The following is a 7373-nucleotide window of genomic DNA, read 5'->3' on the forward strand; positions in this document are numbered from 1 at the left end:
GCTGCACCTTGGGAGAAGGAATCCACAGCATACATATAGGCTGGGGAGTTCCCCTCTTGAAAGCACAGAGGTCTACTGACTCCAAGATGAACATGAGCTGCCAATGCCAGAGCGCCGCCAGCAAAGCCAGCCATACCTTGTCATGCATCCAAAAATGCATCTCAGGCTGGTCCAGAGAGGTGATACTCCCCCTCTATGCGACGTTGGTAAGGCTGCAGTTGGAGTACTGTGTCCAGTACTGGTTGCTGCACTTTAAAAAGGATATGGCCAGCCTGGAGAGGGCTCAGAGGAGGGCCACCCACTTGGTGAGAGGGCAGCAGGACAGGCCCTATGAGGAGAGACTGAGGGACCTGAACCTGTTCAGCCTCAGCAAGAGGAGGCTGAGGGGGGACCTGGTGGCTGCCTACAAACTCATCAGGGGAGATCAACAGCAAATAGGTAGAGCCCTTGTCTCCCCAGCACCACCTGGGGTGACAAGGAACAATGGTAATAAGCTGATGGAGAATAGGTTTAGGTTAGAGATCAGAAGGCAGTATTTTACAGTTAGGGTGGCCAAAATCTGGAACCAACTTCCCAGGGAAGTGGTCCTTGCCCCTACCTTGGGCAAATTCAAGACGAGGTTGGATGATCACCTGTCTGGGGTCTTTTGAACCCAGCATTTACTCCTGCCTGTGGCAGGGGGTCAGGCTCGATGATCTGTTCAGGTCCCTCCTGATCCTAGCTACTATGAAACTACTATGAAACTAAGTGTAATGTTGGGGCTGCCACTGGGTGGTACAGGGGCAGGCTTCACAGACCCAGGCACCCCCACACCCTCACCTTACCACTAGTTACCTCTCTGCCACAGCAGCCGCTGCAGCCTGGATCTGCGCCACCTCCCAGGCAGCCCCTGACAGCTGGCAGCACTGAGCCAGGAGGTAAACGGTAAATGTTAAACGGTACAAATATAATTACTGGTTAACCATTTAACTTTTTACATCTCCAATTTGAACAGCTTCTTTCACCTATCCAAATTTTCAATAAAAGGTCTCAGAAACAAGGGAGACAAAGGGAAAGCTGGCTTTCCTAGACTAAGGAGGAATCGCATAGTCATAAATGTCCATAATTCTCTTTGGAGCAAAAGTTCAGCTTTCCATTGGATTAACAGTGTAGAGTTCCCTAAAGGTCCTGCTGAGAGGCTACCATCCCTGCAAGTTTCATCCAAATCAGCCAAAAAAGAACAAAGTTATAGATATTTCATTGAGTCCCCATTATACTCTATGGCTGAAGCTCCGAATCTTCTCCAAATTGATTCTGAAAACCTAAAGCTTCTAGTAATTTGATTTGGATTCATAGATTTGGCCTCCGAATTGTCCAAATCATCTCCAAATCTAAATCACGATGCGAAGCTTTGCACAGCCCTAGTGCCAATGCAGACATTTATTTCAGCTTAAGAGTAGCTTGTTTCAGTTTTGCTTAACTCAATTCCTAATCCATTAACTAACCTAAAATACAGATGTTTTAAAATGCACTCTGCTGTTTGCATTAGTGTAGCCAAGCTATTTTCTTTGGTTTTTGTATAAACCCTGCTCACAGTTTTCAACTAGCTTTAGCAGGGAAACAAGGGGTTAGAATACTGAACAAGGTGGTGTTCGTGAACACAGCTCTCCTCTTGCCCCTCACTACACATTTCTAATAGGCTTGTCACTAGCTAGTAGTAAATTTCCCAAGCCCTGAACAGAAATCTTGAGGAAGTGAAAGAATGGGGAGGACCTGGTGACCGTCTATAAACTCACTAGGGAGGACCAGAAGGGTTTGGGAGAGACCTTGTTTCCCCTCGCACCCCCTGGCATAACAAGGAATAATGGCCATAAGTTGTTGGAGAGTAGGTTTAGGTTAGACATCTGTAAGAAATGCTTCACAGTCAGGGCGGCTAGGATCTGGAACCAACTTCCAAGGGAAGTTGTGCTGGCTCCTACCCTGGGAGTCTTTAAGAAGAGGCTTGATGCCTACCTGGCTGGAGTCATTTGAGCCCAGTTTTTCTCCTGCCCAGGCAGGGGTCGGACTTGAAGATCTACAAGGTCCCTTCTGACCCTGCTTCTATGATTCTATGAATGTACTTTTGCTATAATAGGTTAGATAATACAGACAACAGGTCACATGTTTTCTTATTGATTCTTTTAAAGGATAAGGTATTAGCAAGTAAAAGAATGGAAAGCAACAATATATCTTAGGCATTAAAGTGGATTTGGAGAAAAATATTATTCCTATTATAAATAAGCTTCCTCTGCTACTAATTTCATTCACGGTTAAAAAGGCTGTTTGCACAAAAGAAAACACCAACAAACCAAAAAGCCCCATAACTGTTTACATATTGCAAACAGGAACATAAATTGGAGGAAGTATGTTCACTAATGAGTAGCAGGTATTTACCAGAATGTAACAGCAGTAAACAAAAGAACTTCACCCTTATTTTTTTTTAAAAAACTCAATCAGATAGCACATATTTGAGTCAAAACATTAAGGATTAAGCTCCTAACTATACATTTAATATTCTCTCTTTTAATCCACAGACTTTTACATAACAGTGAAGAATGGCCTGCCATTTTAAGCTCTGTCTGAACAAAGCAAAGGAAATGCCAGCATTTTAAGTGCAAACTTTTTTTTTTTTAGTTCACGTATATCAGTCTTGTATTCATTTTAGTAACTTTTAAACTATTTTTTCCTTGATTTATTTTTGTTCACTCAGTATCTCAAAATTAATCAATCATCTCTCATATTTTCAATGTTTAATTTATTTGTAGTTCCTCCTGCCTGTAAATTAAATTTCCACCAAGCTTCTCCACCTTGGGAAAAAACCCTGCAGCATCCTTATAGGCTCAGCAGTGCTACACTGGCTAGCGCTACGGGAGAAAGAGACTTGGGGGTCATGACTGACCACAAGATGAACATGAGCCTGCAATCTGATGCTGCGGCTAGTAAAGCGACCAAAATGCTGGCTTGCATCCATAGGTGCTTCTCAAGCAAATCCCAGGATGTCCTTCTCCCCCTGTACTCGGCCTTGGTGAGGCCGCAGCTGGAGTATTGCATCCAGTTTTAGGCTCCACAATTCAAAAAGGATGTGGAGAAGCTTGAGAGAATCCAGAGAAGAGTTATGCGCATGATCAGAGGTCAGGAAAGCAGACATGCTGAGAGCCATGGGGCTCTTTAGCCTGGAAAAGCGCAGGCTCAGGGGTGATCTGACAGCCACCTATAAGTTTATCAGGGTGACTACCAGGATCTGGGGGAACGTTTGTTCACCAGAGCACCCCAAGGGATGACTAGGTTAAACAGTCAAACTACTGCAAGACCGTTTCAGGCTGGGCATAAGGAAGAATTTCTTTACTGTCCGAGCCCCCCAGGTCTGGAACAGCCTGCCATTGGAAGTGGTTCAAGCACCTACATTGAACACCTTCAAGAGCAAATTGGATGCTTATGGGATCCTATGACCCCAGCTGACTTCCTGCCCTTTGGGCAGGGGGCTGGACTTGATGATCTTCCGAGGTCCCTTCCAGCCCTAATGTCTATGAAATCTATGAAATATTTAAGTCCATTTTCATTTCACTTATTGTTACAATAAAGAAATATGTGCAGATGTATTTCACTTCTAAAACCTTGTACTGTTTAAATTTTCATGAAAAATTTTTTTGGTTTTGTACTGCTTTATCAAAGTTGCTCTTAGTAATGAGAGTCATTTTTTGTGTTTCTCAGCAGCATTAATTAGCCCAAGCATAACACCATATTAACACAACTATAATGCTTGCATTCCAGAACCAGCAAGCATAGACCTGGCTTAAGTATTTCTTCAAGGGCAAATATTTCTGCAGGGACTGGGGTGGTGCAGGTGCTAAGACACACAGTTAACAGCCCAGAGATTGCAAGTTTGAGGCCATAGTAGAAGGACTCATGGAGTGGCCCTGTCAGATTCCACCAATTCTGCTAAATGCCTTGTCACAAAAGAACATGAAAAAGGAAAGGCAGCATTTCTGTGGCCTTCCACGACACAAACACTGACAGGTCTAATGCAGTTTAAAACAAGTGTGCCTGCAACCAAAAGATATTTAGTGATCCTCCATGCCACTCCAGACACATAGGCTGCCTCTTATTCCAAGAAAGCATTGTAAAAGCTATTCCAAAAGGTGGTATCCTACACCAATTTCCCAAAGATGTCATGGAGTAACAAACCTGCCCAACACTTCCATGGCATTCTAGCCATGGACTGAGCTCCTCCTTAATCTGAAGGGTAACCAAACACTTTAAAAGGACCACAGGTAGTAAAGTCCATGCACAACAAGAGTGGACATCAGGAAAAAAAAACTCTTTACAGTGAGGGTTGCCAAAATATGGAATGGGCTTCCAAAGGAAGCAGTGCTTTCCCCTACCTTGGAGGTGTTCAAGAGGAGGTTAGACATGTACATGGCTGGGGTCACTTGACCCCAGTGCTTTTTCCAAAGCTATAAAACAATGGCAAATGAGAATGAGATAAGAGCTCTCCAAAAGTTCTGGGTAACCCTAATGTCAACCACCAGAAAATCCGACTTCCCAACTGAGTTCATGTTCTCTGGAGTGTTTGCTACAGGTAGCTTTTATTTTTATGACCCAGACATAGGACTTTCTCTTTCCCTATAGCCAGAGTTGCACCATTTTGTAAGGCCCAATAAAGAGGGAGCAAAAGAGACCAGGAAAAAAAGGAAATGGCTCTACCTGGCACCATGAGACTTCATATAGGAGTTTCTCATCTTTAAAATAAACAGTGTGACCCATTCCCTCATAACTCCCACTTCTCATTATTTGGGCAGTAGATTTTAGGATTTTTTCCAAGGCATAACTAGCACAGGGAAAACAATCTTCTTATAATTTTCCAAGAATGCAGGCTTTTATTTGCATTGTATTACATATTATTTGTGATATTCTGATATGAAATAAAGGCAAAACAACCCTTATATAAATTCAAACCAAAAGATAAGAGAGGTGGTTAGCCATGTTACTCTGAAGTTCAGGCAGAAGGGAGGACGCAGTGGCACAGAGGTCAGAAATTCATAAGCTTTCATAGGTGATACCCTACTGAAGTATGGTTCTCATATGAAAACCAAAACAAAAACATTAAAGGAAAAAAACAAAGGTTATTTACCAGTAACTGGAGTTCTTCTTGCACACCTACATGCTCTCACTTGTGCATACTGCTCATGCCCTGAGCCACCTATCAAAAGACTTTTTTGCTGTAGCAGCACTGGAAGGACACACACTGGCCCAGTGTCCTCTGATGCCCTGAGCTGAGCGGATAAGGCCTACTTCCTGCTCCTCAGTTTCTTTTCATTTGACTCAGAAAGAGTGCTGAATTCAAGTGTGTATGAGGATAACACATCCCAGAGGACTCCAGCTACTGATAAGCAGGGACAGATTGGTGGGGGAGAGGGGTTGGGGAGTGTTGTGGCCACACTCTCTTTAGATGCTAAGACCTCTAGTCCTGATCCAATAACCAAAAGGTACTTCCTGCAGAAAGGCCTTGTGGCAATGTAAAAGTATGTATCCTTCAAGTCAAGGAGTACAAAACCATTCCCTGAATGTATCTCATCCTGTATGACCACTGCCAGAGTCACTATCTTTCCTTTAGTTTTGGAATCAGGAAATAACTGCTGTAAAACCCTTTCCTCCAAGTTGTGGGGTAACTTTTCTATTGCCCCCAAAGCCAATAGAAGACATTGGCCATCTCATGCCAGTCTGTCATGATGAGAAAGGTCCCTGGAAAGGGATGGAAAGAAGGACTGAATGACCATTTGTTACCAGAACTCAAACATGTTATTAACCTGCATGGTTTGGAGAAGGAAGGTTGCAAAGCAGGTATCTTACATCTAGGCTTGGGACAGAAGTTACACAAACTGGTTTAAATCTGTAACAGAACAAAAGCACAGTGCACATAAACCAGTTTTAAAACTGGTGAGACCAGCTAGCAGCCCAATCTATGAGGGGGACGGGAGGAAACAGGAAGGGACTTCCCCCTTCCCACACCACAGGCAAACCTCAGGTGGAATCTGGTGCCAGGGAGGTGGGTTAAACACCCCTTCCCTTACTCAAATTTACTGCTGGATGCAACTGTGGACTGTAAATCCCAGAGGCACCTGGAAGCAGGAAAAGGAATTGATGAGCAACCCTGCAGGGTCCTGCTGCTGTAATTCTGGACTGCAAATCCAAGAGACCTCAAGGACAGCAGGAAGAGGACGTGAACGTGCAACCAGAGAGCCGAACTCTAGCACCCTCTGGCTTCTGGCCTGAGCCACTCCAGGCACGTAGCTGCATTTCCTGAATTTCCTGTCTGTTCACTTCTGTTTCAATTTAATCTGTGCAACTTAGACTAACCTGCAAAGAATGAATTGATTCAGCCTTGGGCTTTTTTACTGTCTATACTTAGGGGCTTTAATGATTCAGTCACCAGGGCTATCTGGAGGCAGGGGTTCTGGGGAAATGAAAAGTGGACTGTAAACAACTGTTTTTGTTTGTGTGCTTTTTTAATCCTTCCTAAGTGATGTGAATTGTCAGTGTACAAACTGAGACATATGTGCCTGAAAGCTTGTAGCTGATTAACCACTGCCTCAGAGAAGTTCAAGGCTGGAATTTTTGGATATATATGCATGAAAAACAGTGGCTTTGATGCACAGATAAAAGAACCAAAGAGTGGTTCCAGAGTCTATAAGCACGGCTGAAGCCTCTGAGCTGGAAGCAGCATTAGCTGCATCTAATACTTCCCATAAGCCTGCCTGTGCCATCAAATGGCCCTCAAAAAGCAAGGGTACCATAGACTGTCTTGAGAGTATCTCTGCCAGGTTTAGAATACATTCATGGACTTAAACTGTAGTGGGCAAACAGCACTGGATAATTTGTTATCCTAAATTGTAGGCTCATGGACAAATGACCTGTTTCTGAAATAGTCCAGTCTTTTCAGCTCTTTGTCTTCTCATTGGCATTTGTCAGCACTGACGAATGCAATACCAGATGAGACTATAAATGTTCCACCCTCTAGATAACAAGTGTTAGGCTTAAACTGATAGAAACCAACAAAGTACTGCATCTCAGACTAGTGGTGGGGAGGAAATAAGGAATAATTACCGCATACTGCCCTTTATCCCCTATCCCGAGGGTGGGCAATTATCTTGGCTGGAGGGCCACTTAGCGACTTTTGGTGAGATGTCAAGGGCCGCAAGGGCAGCCCCTATCCTTGACAGGTACCCCACCCCCTGGTCATCATCTTGGGATTGAAGTCCCACCCCTTAACCCCTGACCTGTGCCACTGGAAGTCCCTCCTCTTCCCCCCACAAAATTCTCCATGCGGGGGGGGGGGGGGGGGGGCCTTTTTGAAA

General features: G+C 44.1%; 1 protein-coding gene and 1 long non-coding RNA gene across 4 annotated transcripts in view; both read right to left on the minus strand.

Moving 5' to 3' along the window:
* The window catches only part of TEX10 (testis expressed 10), a 157836-nt gene that overhangs the window by 85894 nt on the left and 64569 nt on the right, over positions 1 to 7373 (minus strand). The gene's annotated exons all lie outside the window — the stretch shown is intronic.
* Positions 1 to 7373, minus strand: part of LOC109291927 — an 18206-nt gene that overhangs the window by 6845 nt on the left and 3988 nt on the right. The window contains exon 2 of the long non-coding RNA XR_002095987.1: positions 7080 to 7084. This is a non-coding gene — a long non-coding RNA (uncharacterized LOC109291927). The remainder of the gene's footprint in view (positions 1 to 7079; positions 7085 to 7373) is intronic.

The sequence above is a fragment of the Gavialis gangeticus genome, unplaced genomic scaffold (genome assembly GCF_001723915.1).
Source record: "Gavialis gangeticus isolate Ggan-Ray unplaced genomic scaffold, GavGan_comp1, whole genome shotgun sequence".
In the NCBI taxonomy this organism is placed as follows: domain Eukaryota; kingdom Metazoa; phylum Chordata; order Crocodylia; family Gavialidae; genus Gavialis; species Gavialis gangeticus.